This window comes from Marmota marmota, unplaced genomic scaffold, assembly GCF_001458135.2.
Source record: "Marmota marmota marmota unplaced genomic scaffold, marMar, whole genome shotgun sequence".
Classification (NCBI taxonomy): Eukaryota; Metazoa; Chordata; class Mammalia; order Rodentia; family Sciuridae; genus Marmota; species Marmota marmota.
In genome coordinates, this window is record NW_026000185.1 from 19,559,947 (window position 1) to 19,577,933 (window position 17,987).

General features: G+C 52.7%; 1 protein-coding gene across 1 annotated transcript in view; it reads right to left on the minus strand.

Moving 5' to 3' along the window:
• Window positions 1-17,987, minus strand: part of Gsg1l (GSG1 like) — a 113,598-nt gene that overhangs the window by 71,927 nt on the left and 23,684 nt on the right. The window lies entirely within an intron of this gene.

The following is a 17,987-nucleotide window of genomic DNA, read 5'->3' on the forward strand; positions in this document are numbered from 1 at the left end:
GATGTTCCCTTCAGATGAGCGATTGCCAAGCGGTCCCAGGGAACTCTGCCAGGGAGTGAAGCCACACGCGAAGGCTGAGGTGACAAAGAAGTTGCATTCGAAGCGCGCTGTCGCCGCACCTGGATCCAACTGTGCAGGAACCAGATCTGTCCCTGCTCCCTGAGTCACTGGGCCCGTAAATTCCTCCAGAGTCAAGCCTGTTTGCAGCAAGTTTTTTTTCTCTTATAGACAAAGCATCGCTGTCCCTGTAAGGATGTCTGTCACAGCGCTGTGATGTTTGCTTACTGATTAGTCCCCAGGCCTATGAGCTCCCTGAGGCTCAGGGCAGGGTCCCTGGCCCCTCTGCCCCTCCACTGCCCTGCACAGCCCTGGCCAAGTGACCAGAGAAGACAGAAAGCTTGGCAGCTTCAGGGCCTTAATTGGGGACCTGCTCTGTCAGTTCCAGAAGCTTCCGACTGTGTGATCTGAGCAATTAACCTTTCTGCAGAGGCCAAGGCCAATTATATCCCGGGGGCCATCTGTGACATCTGCGAAATAGACCCAGTGCCTCAGCCTGGCTGTCTTGGGTTTTATAGGACAAATGTAGAGCCATCAATCTCTCCTGTCACCACTGCTGCTGCCCTGGTCCAGGCCTGCCACCGCTCACCAACTCCTCCCACTTCTGCCACCCGGCTCCAGCGCAGCCTGCACAGACTGTCCCCAAAGACCTCAGCAACTTCCCCCAGCTCCCCCCACCCCGCCCTTCAATGTTCCCCAACGCCCCACGTGGCAGATGCAAGCTGCCGCCAAATCTTCCTGGCTGCGCCCTTTGCAAAGGACCCGCCCACCCTGACGCTCGGCTCAGCCACGTGATCGCTCTGGCCAATGGGGCACTAATGGACCAGACACCCGCACCCTGCAGAGCCGGCTCAGCGCTTCTGCCCGGCACCTGGCCCCACCCCGAGGCCATGCCCAGGCTAGCCTGCTGAGGACGAGGGCCCTCAGGGCAGGACCAGGGCTCAAGCATCCTAACGGAGGTGGCCTGGTCAGCTAATGGTCAGTCCCTACCATGGAGCCAGCCAGGCACACGGAGTGGAACCGGCTAGCCACCAGGTAGCTGTGAGAGCCACAGATAGTCCTTGTGTGCCTCTGAGGGCTGTGGTCAGGTGCAGCACGGTCGTGGCAATGGACCACGGACACGGCCCACGCTTGCCCTGGATCCCGCCAGGCTTCGGTCTTCCATCTGCCTGGCTGCACTTCCTGGTCCAATTTGGATCTGTGTCTTTGCCCATTTTGTTCAGCTAGAACATAATACCTGAGTCTGGGTCATTTATAAAGAAGAGAGAAATTCATTCTCTCACAGATCCGGAGGCTGGCAAGTCCAGGATCAAGGTGTCAGCACCTGGTGCATCATCCCATGGTGAAGGGGGAAGGTCAAGACAGAGCCAACCCACTCCCAAATTTTATAAGAGCACCCATCCTCTCATGAGGGCAGAGGCCTCATGACCTAAATACCTCCCCCCAACACAGTCACCCTGGGGGTGAAGTTTCCAGCCTGTGAATTTTGGGAGGGAGCAAAACCATTCAACCCATAGCCAACTTCCTGGCGAACTCCTACACATCCTTCAATACCCAGTTTGTCATCCAACAGGGGCTTCAGCAGCCCTCTTACCACCCATCCCGAGGGTCATTAGCTCACTTTTTGTGCTCTTGCAGCAGCTGTATTAAGGCAGGCTGCATCTGATAGGAGGGTTCAAGTCATGGCACCATCCCTTGCTGGCTCTGGGGACTTTGGGCGCATCGTTCAACTGGTCTGCAGCTCAGTTTCCTTACCGGAAAATGGGACCATAGAAACGTCACCCACCTTGTGGTTAATTCACAGAGTGCTGGGTCCACGGCAAGGCCTCCGTGTACTTAGTGGCTACCCTCATTACGATGGTGCTTCTGCACTGGGACACAATTATTGGCCTCCCTTAGGAGACTCTGGGCCCTAGCCATCAGGACCCTCATCTTATTCACCATGTCTTGCCCTCCGCCCAGGACAGAGAGGGAAATCCTAATGGAACCATGAAGAAGTCAAGGAATCAGCCCACGAGCACCGAGACCCCATTCCCCACCAGCTCTGCATAAGGTGCCCTGCTAATTCTCCGAGGAGGGCACCAATGGTCCCATTGCATTGCTAAGATGAACAAGGTGCAGGGAGGCAGCCTCACTTGCCCATGAGCAAGTCACAATTAAGGAATATTCGACCGTCTGCACCCCTCCTGCTCTCACCCGTCTTTGGGACGAGGACACATGAATGATTGTCTCCACGAGGAACAATCAAACTAATAAAACCTCACACAGTCATCCGTCGGTGTCCACAGATGTTGGTTCCCACCCCCCCCCCACGGATAGTCAGAGCCACAGATGACTCAGGTCCCTTATAGCAAATGGGGTAGCCTGCCCCACAGCCTACCCACACCCTCCGTCTACTTTAAATCCTCTGCAGATGACTTACAACACCTGAGATAATGTCAGTGCTCTCTGAGTCATTATGCTGCTTGTTTAGGGCTTAATGACGAGAAAAACAAGACCGTGCATATTCAGAACAGATGCCGTTTAATTTGTGTTTCTTTTTAGTCCTGGGATTGAACCCCGAGTGCTCTACCACTGAGCTACATTTCCAGCCCTTTTTATTTTGAGGCAGGATCTCACTAAGTAGCCCAGACTGGCCTCCAACTTTTGATCCTCCTGCCTCAGCCTCCAGCTGCTGGGATTACAGGAGTGCATCTCAGTGCCTGGCTCTTCTAGAATACTTTGGATCCATGGTCAGCTGAACCTGGGGACACAGGGCCAGCAGGTGCAGAGCGCTGACTGTATTTCTGGAGCATTTACTATTTTGCTGGTGCTGTTCTAATCATGTGGTTCAGCTTCATTGGATCCTCACGAAAACCTCTGTTTGGTATGTATCGGATGATCCCCATTTGACAGCCGAGAAAACGAGGCACAGATCGTTCACTGATTTGCTTAACGCAGTCTGTTAAGTGGCCTAACCAGGATTTGAGCCAAGCCACTCTGTTCCATGAAGCTTTCTAGGTCTGGTGGGCAAAGGGCGGTGGCAGAAGACAGAATCCAAGGGGTGGGGAATGCCTGTGCCCATCTCTGACCGGGGCTGGGGCCCTGGTCCGGCCCTTCCCCACCCCTCCTCCTGTCCCACTGGGCCGTGAGTTCTGCATTAGCCTCGTTGCTGCTGACTGTGAACCACCGCTTCATGATCCTCGGTCTTCCCACCACAGATACAGGGGCACACGCCTGCTCTGCCTGCCTCCCCACGTGGGCGGCTGTCTCCCCAACATGCCACTTCCCAGCCATGAACCCCAGGCAAGGACTGACACTCCATGGACACCGCCCACTTCCTCCCTAGCAGCCACCAGACCCTGCCAGCCCTTTGACTCGCTCCAGAGCTTCTCTGTAGCCTGATCAAACCTGCTGCTCATGGAGCAAACCCGGCCGCCCTTCCACTCTAGCTCTTCTCCTCTTACTCCCCCTTTCTCCCCAGACTCTGGGCACACTGGTCTCCCTGCTGCTCAGCTGGGCCCCGCACCTCCTCCTGCCCCAGGGCCTTTGCACTGGCTGTTCCTGTTGTGCAGAAGATTCATCCCCCAGATACTCCCGTGGCCTGCTCCCCTGCCTCCTTTGCACCTTTGCTCCAATGTCACCTTCTCCCTGATGCCCACCCTGGCCCCCCATCAGGAATGCAGCGTCCTCTCACTCCCTGCTGCTCTTTACCCCCCCACCCCCACCCCCGCTTTGTTTTTTGAACATTTATCACCACCTAATAACACCCTGGGATGGATGAGTGTTTTTCTTATTTGAAAGTTAGTTTCCATCTTTGAGAGTGTAAGCTCCATGAAGGCAGGGTTTTCATCTCAGTTACCCACCTCTGCCCTTCCATCCTGGACCGCATCTGGCACAGGGTGGGCATTTGGTAATATTTTTAATAAATTAATGATTAGCTTATCAGCTTTGAGTTCAAGCTACAAGGACAGTGGCCACCTGATTTGGAGGTTCAGGCTTGGTCAGTCCCCACAAACCCCTCCAGGATCTGACTCCCACCATGATCTAACCATCCTTGCACCCAAGTTCCCAGCATGCCTCAGGACCATGCCTGTCCGAGGGAAGAAGATTGGCATTAAGGCTCAAGATCTGCCTGTTACGTCTTTGAATTTCACAAAGCTTTGGTGGGGAAGATAATAGGCTCAATGAAAACATTAATATTAAACATTATAACGGGTGCATTGGTGCATGCCTGTCATCCCAGTGGCTCCGGAGGCTGAGGCAGGAGGATCTCAAGTTCAAAGCCAGCCTCAGCAAAAGCAAGGTGCTAAGCAACTCAGTGAGACCCTGTCTCTAAATAAAATACAAAATAGGGCTGGGTACGTGGCTCAGAGGAAGAGGACAGGTAGTGAAGAATGTGGAACTTCGGGAACCCTCATCCCATGGTGCAGGGAGTGTGGATGGGGCACCCCCACTGGAGACCAATCTGACCGTACCAAGTGTAGTGGAGCACATCTGTGTGCCATGGTCAGTGACCCCAAGTCTATCAATGCAAGTTAAAGAAACTCTTTCATCATAATACAAGCTCAAGAATGTTCAGAACTGCACAGTTTGAGATGGAAAAAAAGTGGGAAAGACCAAATGGCTACCCACAGCATGTGGATACATGCATGATGGTGTATTCATATTGTGGAATACTATGCAGCCATGAAAAGAAACGGATTATGGCCACATACCACAACACAGAGGACGTCTAAGAACACGATGTGAACGGTATTTTACAGTATAACTCCTGAACCACATTCCAGTCCACCCACACTTCAAAAATAACCAAAACTCTACAACATATTCAGAACTGTAAACTGATGGCAAAACTATAAAGAAATGGGAAGGACCTTTAATTCAGAGATCAGGGAGGAAATTCCCCTTGAGGGAAGGGGTTGAGATCTGAGGGTGGGGGACCCAGGAATTCAAAGATAAGAGTCATAAGAGAATTGCTTGGGTTGGTGATTCATTGTGTTTTTTTACTACTGTCATTTTGAGTTTATTTTCATAAATGTCTTTTGCATCTGTGAAAATATTTTTCAAAGTTCTTTTTTTTTTTCAAGGAAAGCAATGATTTGTTGGGGCTGGAGTAGGGATCAGCAAAGTAGAGCCTGTGGGCCGATTCTGGCCTGCCTCCTGTTTTTGTAAATAAAGTTTTATTGGAACAAATTACATTTTATTGGAACACAGTCACAACCATGTGCTCAAGTCAAAGGTAAAGTGGCCCACAAAGCCAATCTTTTTTTTTGTTTGTTTGGTACCAGAGATTAAACCCAGGGTTGCTTACCCACTTGAACTCATCCCCAGTCCTTTTTAAATTTTTATTTAGAGACAGATTCTCACTAAGTTGCTGAGGCTGTCTTTGAACTTGCGATCCTCCTGCCTCAGCCTTCTGAACTGCTGGGATTACAGGAATGCACCCCCACACCTGGCGACTTATTTTTTAATTTAAAACAAGATATGCTTCTTGTGAAGAATTTGAAAAATATAGAAACACAAAAAAATATACAATTTTCCATATGAGGTCACCAGCCCTACAAGCATTGGTGAAACGGGATTATTTCCTTCCCATTTTTTATGCATATGTAAATTTCCCCTCTAGAAGCAGGAGCTGATTGTGCACTTTTGTACCCTGTTGCTCTCCCTTAATATCATCCGAGGAACGTTTTTATGTGTCACTTAATTACATTCCATATTTGCTATTATAAATAATGGTGCAATTAGTATCCTTGTACACACGTCTCTGTTGACATTATGAAATATTAGATAGTCGTCCAAAATGAATTCTTCAAGGAATTTTTAATGATGTGAAGACTGTCATGGCTACATTATTTATACCAGCAAAACGACCAGAAACAATATAAATGGCCTGGCGCTAGGAGAATCATTCCATGAACTTGGGCCAACATCAGACACAATCTTCTGCAGGTTTAAATGTGATGCTGGTGAAGAATCGGAGAAGGGTTCGCTCTGAGCCTCAGTTTCCTCTTCGGTTCAGTGAGGATGATGCTTCCCAGGATTTTCTTAGGGGTGTGTGGGGTGCTGGGAGGAAGCCCAGGGCCTGCGCATGCGGGGCCAGCGCTCTCCCAGGGAGCTGCACCCCCAGTCCGAGGATGATTTTGGAAAGATTCTTAGCACAAATGACCCTCGCACACAGGTTGCGTTGCCTGTTCTACTATTAAGTAATAATCAATCCCATCATGTACACATTGATGGGAGGAGAGGACATCACCAGCTGATGGGTCAGATCTGCCTTCGACCAGCCTGTCGGTGCTCTGAGGACCGCTTCTGGTGACACCCCACCTCAATAAAAAGAACAAGTGTCCGGAAGGACCATCATACAAGGGGCCGATAGCGGTTCTTCTACCTCTGCTTTGGAGCCCCGAGGCTACTGTCCCCATGTCGTTTGTGTGGCCCTCAAAAGGCTGTGATCCCCAGTGGGCTTGGATGAGAATCTACCTGCCATCAAGTGACCCTGGACAGCCCGCAGAGTGCAGGTGCCACCAAGCAGGTACTGATCAGAGCGGAGGCCAACCCAGGCCGAGAGAAGAGGCCACTGTCAGAGGGGTCCGAGCTGCACAGGGTCCTCCCTCACCCGCCCTCCAGGATGTGTGCACACCCACGAGCGCACGCGTGTGCACACACTCACACCGTTTTGAGAACTCGCGGGAAACAGGGAAGGAGGGACAGCGGGGGGGTGGGACCAGCCAAGGGATGACTAATGTCCCCACTCTCCTGGGGTCGCATCCCACAGCGGTGATTTAGGGGGAGTTTGCCAGATTTCCATTTAGGTTATAAAAGGAATATTTGAAGGCAAAGAAACCCATGAGCAGCAGGAGGCGGTGCGGGGAGCCGCTGGGGGGCGCTGAGCTTGTAGAGCGCAGCTGGGCCGCTTGGACTGCAGGCCACGCCCCCAACCCAGCAGGCCACTCCCCAGCCTCACAGGCCACGCCCACAGTCCCTCCACCAGCACCGAGCACCCACAGGTGCCTGGCACTGGGTGCACAGCTGTGAAGAAAGCAAATGCACCCATTTTCCTGGGGGCATTGGTCGCATCCCACAGCGCTCATGTCTGACAGTGACAGCCCCTGCCGAGTGGCTGGAGGCGCAGACTCTGGAGCCAAGAACCCTGGGCTCGAATCCCGGCTGCGCTACTTGCGAGGTGGGGGCCTCGGGCATGCCGTTTCAGCTTTTTGCGGACAACCTTCCTGGCGCCCTGCCTGGATGCCCTTGGCAGCAGGTGGACGACCTCTCAGAGCCACCTTGCCTGGAAGGTCACGACCATCCCTTCCAACCGGAGGCAGCCATGGAGGGAAAGAGGCGCATCCTCCGCCCCTGCTGCCCTTTTCTTTAAAGGTGATTTAATAGGTGTTTGAAGGATTTGAAGGTGAACTTGATGTAGTCACTGACCACAAAATGCTCAAATCCAGAAGGGGCAGTGTGCCTGGGCATCGAGACTACGATCTAGATAGAGCCGTGTTCCAGTCCCGATCTGGGTGTTCCTGAGAGGCTCGTGTGCCCAAGGCCTGGTCTCCAGTTGGGGAAACCTTAGGAGGGGGACCTGGTTGGAGGAAGTAGGTCATATGTCACTCAAAGGCCTACCTTGTTCCAGCCCCCTCCTCTCTCCCTCCCTCCCTCTCCCTCTCTCCTTCCAATGAGATGATCAGCTTGATTCTACCATGCACTCCCCACCATAATGCTTGAAGCAAAGTGACCATGGACTCCCTCTGAAACCCTGAGCCAAAATAAATCTTTTCTCCTCTAAGTCATTTTTCTCAGGTGTTTTGTTACAGTAACAGAAAGCTGACCGACACATGACAGGTACTGACCGAGAGGGTCAGGTGAGAGCTGAGGGAGCTCAGACAAAGGGGGAGGAGTGAGGATGGGCAGAAGCCGGATCTTAGATGATGAAAGGAATGTAGATGTGGAAAGAGAAAGGGCGTTCCAGATGGGACAACATGGGCCAAAGCACAGAGGTGGGAAAGGAGGAGACTATTGACAAGAGTTAAGCCATCTGGCTGGAGATATAGCTCAGTTGGTAGAGTGCTAGCCTCACATGCACAAGGCCCTGGGTTCAATCCCCAGCACCCCCTCCCAAAAAAATAGCTAAGCTGTCTGATGAGCCCAGAGCACAGGATTCCTTAGCATAATGCCAGAGAAAGAAAGTGGAGCCAGACCATGGGAAATCGTGGGTGCCAAGTGAGAATCTGGACATTCTTTCCAAGAAAGTGTAGAGCTACATTCACAGAATTTGAAAGGCATAAGGATTAATCCATTTTTTTCTTTCACCTTCTGAATATGAAACCGATATCAAACCTCTCTTTGTTGCAGGGGACAGAAAGTGCAACCCAAACAAGCTTAAATGAAGACAAATTTATCTCCTGAAAGGTGTCAAGGCAGATCCAGCTTCAGGCACAGCTGGATTCAGGAGTCGGTCCTTCTCTATCTGTTGGCTCCATCTCTATCTTCCTTTTTGTGGCTTAGGTCTCGGGCTCTGTGTAGCCATGAGAAAACAGCAAGAGCCAAAATGGCTCTCAGGGAGCAAAAAAATTCCTAGCTTCTAGTAAGTTGATGTCAAGCTGCCAATCTGATATTGCTGAACATCAAGTTGAGAAGAAATGTACAAAATTCGTTCTCAGAGTCACGGGGAAGCAGCGGGGCACACTGAGGCCATCTCCTACACCTCCAGGGCACAGTCCCCTTCTCCTGAGGTTGAAGAGACACTTGATTGCTTCTCACAACCTCCACTGGGCCAGTTGCCACGGGCAGGGGCACTTTGGTTGCTTGTGAGCCTTGGTCTCTTCGGTCAGAAAGCACGAGGGCTGGGCAGAGAAGGGATTGATACCCAGCAAAAAACCAAAAACTGGAGTGTGGCTACCAGAAGAAATGATGCTGGTGAGAGGAAAATGCAGATTTTCTGGAGGGTGTGAGGATCCGATGTGAAAATGGTCAAGCAAAGTCTTTGTGAAGCACCAAGCCCCGCACCGATCCTCTAACTCACTGGACATGTTTATTCCTGGTCTGGGTGCTGCAAGCTCCCGATACATCAGACTTAAAGTGCCATCCCATGCTACAAGAGACACCTCGGGGATCAGATGGTCTTGAGATAAGCGATTCACCCCTTCCTCTCCTTTACCCAGGGCAGACATGGCTAGTGGATCATGGCGCTCCCCCACTGAGACGGGGAGATGCTTCGCATCCTTCTGCCCACAGCTGACCAGGCAGGCACTACCAGTTGACAGAGAAGGGAGGAAGAGTCCATCTTTGGTTCTCCTTTGAATTAGTCGGATTCCATCAGAAGCCAGAGGCTGCACAGGCCCAGAGAGGGAGACAGCTGGCCCGTTGCACTGGACGGGTTATCAGCAGAGCCTGCAGACACCCAGCGCCTTCCAACTCTCAGTCAAATGAGTTTGGAGCAAAGAAGGTTCCAGGGTGTGTGGGCGGCCAAAGGGCCAGGCTTCCCCTGCTGTTAGGGTGAGTCCCCCACCCTCCCCCAGGCCCTGCCTCCCTCCTACCCCATCTCCTCCACCCTCGCTCACGGGGCGCCACCATTCTCTCTGTCTCTTGGAACACGCCAAGCTCAGGCCCACCTCGGGGCCTTCGCAGGGTCTCCCCAGGGGTGACGAGGACGCACCCTGCCCCTCCAGGCTGGTGTGCCTCCATTTTAGCCCACGAGCCCCGGGGAGGCACAGAGCCCCGTCTCAGCAAGAGCAGCAGAATGTGGGACCACCTGGCATCTGGTGCCCACCACGGCAGCCACGAGATAGAGACTCAACTGGTGATGCCTGGACCCTGAGCCAGCCCCTGGAGAGTCCCCTCAGCTTAGCCACAGAGTGGTGGGGAGGCAGGACCCGGGGGAAACTGCCTTGTGCTGAAGAGGGTGGGGGATGGGCTCCGCCCTGCACCCTAACTGATAACGGAGAGGCCACATCACCTGGTTTTCACCTGGAAGGTGGGACGTGGGAAACGGAAGGCTTAGAAGGACCCGGATCTCTCGATGCTTATTTTTCCCAAGGGCAAGGACAAAGGATCAGAGGTTTGTGGACTTATTCCACCTCTCCAGGGAGGGTCCACCCTGTCCTATGCCAAATGGCATATCTGCGGGGGGCCAGACTGGGGAAAGATCTAGGGATCCTGACTGCGGGGGGAAAAGACATGTGGCTTGGTGGAGACGCCCTTGAGACCCTCCATGATGGCCTTCCTGTTGAGTATCCGTTGTCCTTTAGACAGCAACAGCAAAAGCCCTCTTATCGTCCTGTCTTGAGCTGCCCCAAGCCCTGAGTGGCCACAGCTTCCTTCCGGGCTCCCGAGACGTTGGGATTTAGAGGTGCATGATCAATTAGCAACGTCTGCCGTGGGCGCAGGACTGGCCTTCTGTGCTTGCTGACCCCCTAACCTGGGGGCTCTTTTGAACTCTGGTGTGACCTCCTGAGACCAAAAATGATCCGCACCCAAATCCGGGCTGCCAGCACACCAGACTGGCTTAATTAAAGTGAGCAGAATTACTAAGTCATTATTTAAGGAGGTAAAGAGCTTCCGGGCGGCCTCGGGAGGCAGCGCCACCGCCAGGGGACCCGCTGTGCTTCCTGTCCCCTGCCCATCCGCACAGCCCTCTGGCTTTTATCATCCTCTCCGCTGCAAGTGTTTCCCCGTCGCTGTCTGATCTTGCAAAATGGGAGTGAGACATGTTTTGCTCAGAAAAATGCAGAACAGCCCCAGGAGCGTGGGCCGGCCACCGGGCACAGCCGCCATGCCGGGAAGTGGCTGTTCATCACGGCATGCGCCTGTCACCCTCCCAGCCGGCAGCCGGCAGGAGCCTTGTGATGGGGCTGAAAGGCCCTCGGGGAACCTGTAATTAAATCCCAGAAGATTGCCAGTCCTCCCTGCTGGTGAGGGGAGAAAAGAGCAAGACACAGCGGGCGTGTCCAGACACAGACAGCCAGGCAGGGACAGGGAGCTCGGCCGCAGCGCGGTGGCCCAAGCAGGGGACAAGCAGGGCCGGGGAGGTGCTGGGGCTCGGAGGATGAAGGGCCAGATGGAAGCAGGTGATTTCTAGCCGGGGCCCAGGGTGAGAAGGGCTGGAAGCTTTTCCTTTCCTGACGGTGGAGAGAAATCAGCCTGGGTCCCCCCTCGGTCCAAAATTCTATGACCCAGCCATCTACCCGGTGAGCACGGGCTGTGGCCAGAGCCGGTTTTCAAAGCATAAATCCAATGCCACCATCCCCCGACTCCGCCTCAGGTCAGCCATACACACCTGCGCAGCCGATTTGAAGGTTCCAATATTGAAATGCCTTCCTCCCTAAGTAAGTAGCTCCTGCCCAGCTGCCCGGCCCCCAATTCCCGCAGCCTCCCCAAGACCAATGGGTTCCCCTTCCACGATGTGCTTCTGCACTGTGGCCTGTGACTATCCCGATGCTAACATTTTCTTTTATAGCATCCTCCCTGTTGACTTTTGCAGCTCAACTCCCACCACACAACCACCATGAATTCCAGGTACGTCAATTCCCAGCATTAACTGAAAAGCAGAAGAGCAAGGCACATTCTCCCTGCTTAGATTTCCCTCTCCCTCATCTTTCCTCCCAAACTCCTATTTATCCCTCAGAGCCTTTTCATTTGTGCCCCAGTTCTTCCAACTGGGTTTCCTGCCCAAGAAACCCGCTTGACAGCTTGGATACTGTCCTGTGTATAACCAGATCTTTGTCTCGTTTCTCCCCCCACCACCAAGTTCCTGTTTTAGTGATGTGTCTTAGGGCTGTCGCGCCCTCCCAAGATGGGGATCTGCCTTGATCACACAGGTCGCTCATCATTTTTTTGGCATTAGCAGGAGACGGGGAGGAAGACTGAAGGACCAGAACGTCATCATTTCAAATAACTCAAGCCAACCCCCAAAGGACATCAGGGGAGGTCGCCTGCCTTCCCCAGTCTAACTCGTGTCCTCTCACCCACTGTGCCGATGAACGCGACATAATAAGCAAATCCATCAACGTGCATTTCTTCGTCCCTGTTTTGACGATGCCATATGCATCTCCTTATCCATCACCCGCCCCTCCCACACCCGAAATGACTTATTTCTCCCTCCTCTGCACCACCGTAGCCCTCCATCTCTCTTGTGGCCACAAGCCTGTCAAAACTGCAGTTTCCTCCTCTTTATCACCCCAGAGTCTCCCAGTGTCTCGCTGCCCAACGTATTTGTCTATTCTATTTCTCCTGCGCACACCCCTGCCAAAAAAACCTAGAACATATTCCCCAACATGCATGGTCATACAATTATGCTTTTGCCATCCCATACCTTCAGCCAAATGCATTTTATATATTCACTACCTAACTTAATAAGTGTTCCTATCCAATTATAATAGATCGTCTCCAGAATCAATGACCCCAGTCACCTCCATGGAGGACAGGACTCTCCGAGTCAGGTGCTGACCTGGAGTCCCAGTGCCTGGCACTCCCTCCCCCTCTCTTTTCCCTCTGTCTACGCTGCCTCCATCTTTCTGGAGAAACTCCAGATTTCAGCACTGCCCTCTGGACAGCTCCCCAGTATCCCGTGCCCTGGGCGGAGAGTCCAGTGGTGGGTGGTAGCCACACCTGTGCACCTGCCTTCTTCCCAGACAGACAGGTAGAGGCATCCTCGTGGGTGGATGCTCAGGAGCCTCATCCCCCCAACCCTGGACAACCGCTCCAACACACACCATTGAAACACACCAACCGCTGCCTCTGTACCAGTGTTCCTGGAGCCCTCCAGGACCCCCACGGGACCCCTCAGCTGAGGACTATTTCCATATCCCTGACGTATCGTCAGTGTCCTGCCCTCAGGGCCTCCCTGGTCTAAATGGCAAAGGGGAAGACTTGACCAGAAATCCATGATTCTTGGCATGCTACAGAAAGTGCCAAAAAGATCAATTACAGATAGAGGGCGTACCATAGTCATTAAGGGCACAAACTCTAGATCCTGTGTTGAAATCTTGACCTTATTCTGTGACTTCGATCAAGTTACATAACCCCTCTGGGTCTCCTTCTCCTTGAAGTAAAACGAGAATAATAATAGTACTTACTCATATGGTTTGTGAGGGTTAATTCATCTTAATATCTATAAATGGAATAATTATAAAGTTCTAAAAGGAATAAGATAAAAATTGCAAATATATGTATAAATATACATAATGTATAGAGACATATATATAAACCCAATATGTAACATATAATATTATTTAGTATCATTATATGATACACTTATTGAATCATACAGTAAATAGAATGTATCATTAAGTATACTCTGTTACACTTGATAGAATGTGCATATTTAAAATAATGCCTATGTTTGCATGAGCGCGTGTACAAACTGACACATTTCAAAAATGATTTCCTTCTGAATAGTTTTCATTGGCATGAATTCTTACAGCATGAGAGACCTACAGCTTTGCATCTTGAGTTTGGGGCCTAGATATCATCATACCCATTTGTCTCCTATGACCTTGTAACTTTTGAGCTTCTTTTTGTCGCTGTATAATATGCCAAGGGGTGGACCGTCCTGAATTGACTAAGCCATTGTCCTTGTTTCTGGCTGGGGTGCATCAGGCTGCAAGTAAGAGGAAGTCCTGATTCAACTCCCTTAAACAATCCGGGATTTTCTCATCTCCACGATAAGAAACCGTGGAAGGACCGTTAGCAGCTCAGCAGTATCGTCACAGATAAGGACTGTCTATATTTGTGCTCTGCCACCTGAGGGTGATGGATGGAGGTTTGTCCTGATGTTGGCCGTTCTGTGCCTCCTCTGCCTGCAGCGATCCAGGCTGAGGAGGGAGGACAGGGAGACGGGCTCTTTCTTCTTCTCCTCCTAAGAGAAAGCAAAGCTTCTCGCAGCTTCCGGCGGAACTGGCCACACGCCTGTTTCTAAACCAGCCCCCATGAGGGGACAGGACAACTGTGTTGATTTAGACCATGGGGATTCACTCCTGGAGACTCAAGGTCACGTACCCAAGAGCAGGAAGCTGAAGGAGAGAAAATTCTCTTTGTAAGAAGGAGAGTGGGGAGACAGCAGAAGACCGCGGACAGCATCTGTCTTGCTCCTGGATATCTGGATATTTCCCTTCTTTCAACTTGGTGGAGCAATTAATTCTGAGTGAAGGAATTAAAATTCTTACATGCACCCGACCTGGGCTTTCTAGAATGTGTAAATGTCAACAGCGGGAGGGGCCGCGTTTCAGACCCCGGTCCCGAGCAGAGGCAGCCAGGCGGTAAATTGAGGGGCGTTTCCCTGGGAGGCTGGAGCGGCAGGTGCTGAAAATAAGGAGTGGTGGCAGGTGACCCAGACCAGGGCCACCGGGAGAGGAAGGAACCAAATGTTGATTGAAAAACGCTGGACCCCAGGCCCCTCCCACACGGGGTTCACAGGGGAGCAGAGAAATTCCCCCCTTGCAGGGAGTCCGGCCTCACAGCACCCACCAGAGTCCAAATTATAGGACAGAAATGGAAGGTCAGGGGGGGTGACAATGTGACTGATAGCATCGTGGACCAAGCCAGCAAAGGGGAGAGGGCAGAAGACCCATCCAGAATATGGCCCTGCTGGGGGTGTGCATGGAGTCCTGGATTCCCAGACCAGGTGCCCACACTTCTCAGGGTGACAGCAGAGAGTAGCCCAGGGGGGGTCAAAAAGAAATTCAGTCATGCCAGCATCAGGGGGAGGGGACGAGAGGAAGGTAGTGACATGTGCAGTACGTTGGGGAGGGTCTGCTCCCGGACCACCGTGTGCACCGAGGAGCAGCCTCCAGCTGGATTCCAACCAACAGCGACCGGGTGACAAGGCCTTATCTAGTGCCGGTGGCCCATGCTTTCCAGAGAAAGGCCCTGGGCGTTAGATGCTGAGCATGAGAAGCCATTGCTGAAGCCTGTGGCCACCTGACCACCAGCCAGCCTGGGCCCGGCCCTGCTCTGGACAACGAAGGAGGCGTTCAGTCTGCGTTGATTGATCCCCTCTGGAGTCCACTCATGTCCCCATGGACACCGACCCGCTGTGCACCAGGCACCAGGCTGGGAATGGAGCCGTGATCAAGGGAGGGGCGGCCCCTGGCCCTGCAGAGCTCACGGTCAGGGGGTGGGAGACCCAGGCAGAGGCCAGATGGTCTAGAAGAGGCTCTGAGAAGGACCTGGCTGGAGGGCATGGCATTGGGGTGCATGAGTGTGAGGGGTCACCTACGTGAAAGAAGCAGAGAGCGTCCACCCAGGGAAGCACCCACAGGGATGGCGGCATCTGATTAGATCCCGCGGAGTTACCCCAGCAACCGGGGAGGGGACCCCGGTACAATCCCTGCTTTCCAGAAGAGGCTCAGACTGTTGAGGAACATCTCAGAGGTGGAGGCCAGAACCCAGACCCCAATGGAGCCACCTCCCTGGGTCCTTCCCCTCCTCCGTCTTTGCCCACCTGGGTTCCTGTCCCCAAGGGCCTCCCTCTAGTCTACTGTCCACACCGCCGCCATGGGGACCCTTTGAAAGAATCGGCTCAGGTGTGTCTCCCCTGAGGGACACCAGGGGAGCTGGGGGCTGTCCCCCATGCCTCCCACCAGCCGGGGAAAGCAAGTATCCGGTAAATACCCCTCCAGCAAAGAACCCGGGCCCACCTGCCCACGGGCTTCACGCTCGCTGTTGTGGGATGGGAACTCCTACCCACTGGACAGAGGGGAAACTGAGGCCCAGGGGGTGAGAGAGAAGCACGGCGCAGAGCATGGATTCCAGCCTTTGTGCCGCAGAGTCCAGGACCCACCTGGAAGAATTTACTCCCTCCCCAGATGGACACCGTGGGAAAAAAACAAACCAAACCCAACCCACACCTGCAGACGCATCTCTGCCAGAGGGAGTGGGCCTGGTGCGTTGGATGCAGTCCCCTCCCGTCCCTCTGATGGGCTGCGAGCCCGGCTCTGAGGAAAACAAGAATCCTCAGGAGCAGACAGAGAAGAAAACAAGGTTAAGGCTGGCCCCCGCCCAGGGAGAACCGCTAATTGGACTCCACTCAGCCCACCGCTGGCCTCCCGCTGTGGCCGGGTCGGAGGTGGCCAGCAGGCCTGGTCCTCGGCCAGCCCTGGAGCAGGAGTTGAGCCTGGGCGGCTTTGATGTGGGCAGGAGCTACACTCTCCCTCCCTGGAGCCCAGGGCCAGCCAGAGCTCGGTTTATTACAAGCCAGAGAACGGCCACGGGGCTGGGAGTCTGCTGTGGCCCTCGGTCCCTCCTCATTTTCGTCCTTATGAACTCAGGGCAACGCTTTCTGAACCACAGAACAATAACACAGAGTTCAGGAAGGCTGGAGGCCCGGGAGAGCCGCGCTTGTCATATAAGAGCATAAGAATAAATATTCCAAGCGGCTCGGGAGGCTGGGGCAGGAGGATCAGAGTTCAGACCCAGCCTCAGCTGCAGCGAGGCGCCAAGCAACTCAGTGAGACCCTGTCTCTAAATAAAATGCAAAGTAGGGCTGGGGAGTGGCTCAGGGGTCACGTGCCCCCGAATTCAATCCCCAGTACCCCCCGAAAAAGAATATATATTATCCACATGTAGGAACCCCCAGAGCTTTTCAAAACAAGCGATGCCCGGGTCCTACCTCCTGTGTCTGATTCTGCTGAGGGGGGGCCAGGTACTGTGTTTTTTAAAATTTCCCCCAGGGGGTTCTAATTTGGGCAGGTCCAACATTAGAACGTTTGGGGATAAAGTGGCGCCTGCAGGTGACAGAGGGTGGGCTCACAGTCTGGGGGGTAGGCCAGCAGTGACTGGCTCACCTCAGGAACCAGCCCTCCCCACCTTCTGTCCCTGTGCTGTGGAACTGGCCTCACTCACAGCCCCAAGGGAGGTCTCAAAAGCCAAGCTTTGCCAGAGTTTCAAATGTCCCTGGCGACAGTGATGGATTCAGAAAGAGCCCAGAACCCAAGTCAGACCAGTGAGAATCAGCCCAAGGGCTTCGGTGAGTTCTGCCAAGGAGGAAAAGCTCTTTATCTCCTTGGATTGCTATGGATGGACTCTGCAGATGTGTTTTTGCAGCCTCCTGGAGACAGTCTGCCAGAGACTGAAATCATAACAGGAGAACCACAAAGCCCAGAGCCAATTCCAGTGACAGTCTGAGTCCTGGATCCAGCCGTGCCTGAAGGTGGTTAATCAATTCCTTGAGCCCAGACATTTGCTTTTTACCCTTCAGACTATCTGAGTTGTGTTTCTGCTATATGTTTTTTGTTTGTTTGCTTTGGTACCAGGGATAAAACTCAAGGGCACTCAACCACGGAGCCACATCCCCAGCCCTGTTTTGTATTTTATTTAGAGACAGGGTCTCACTGAGTTGCTTAGCATCTTGCCATTGCTGAGGCTGGCTTTGAACTCCTGATCCTCCTGCCTTAGCCGCTGGGATTACAGGCATGTGCCAATATGCTTGGCTTATGTGTGGTTTTAAAAGTCTTGACCAACACAATTATTATAATAATGTCTGCTCCATCGTGAGCTAGTCAAGGTGGGTGTGGGCTGGATTTCCTCCCACCTGGGTGCTGGCTGAAGGAAGGAATTCAATCCTCCAGACAGGTACATGCTCTTATTACCCCTAAGATCATCGTGAGACCTGAGAGTTTGGTGTGTAGGGGATGCTGAGCCCATAGTAGGTCCTCAATATTTTTTTCTCGATTTGGGCAACTCAAGAAAGGCACCAGGGGACAGGGGGAATCTTAGTTAGCCTTCTCTCCAACTTAATCATAACAAAGCCAATACGGCAGGACTCCCAGATCTAAAGGTTCAAACAAACGAAGAGAGAAAATATGCTCTTTAAATTGTGTCTGCACTAAACATGTCCAGCTTTTTTGTTGTTGCTGTTATTTCTGAAACAGAACGGCCTAACAATTTACATAGCATTTACATTGTATTTGGTATTTTAAGTCACCTAGAGATGATTTAAAGTATACATG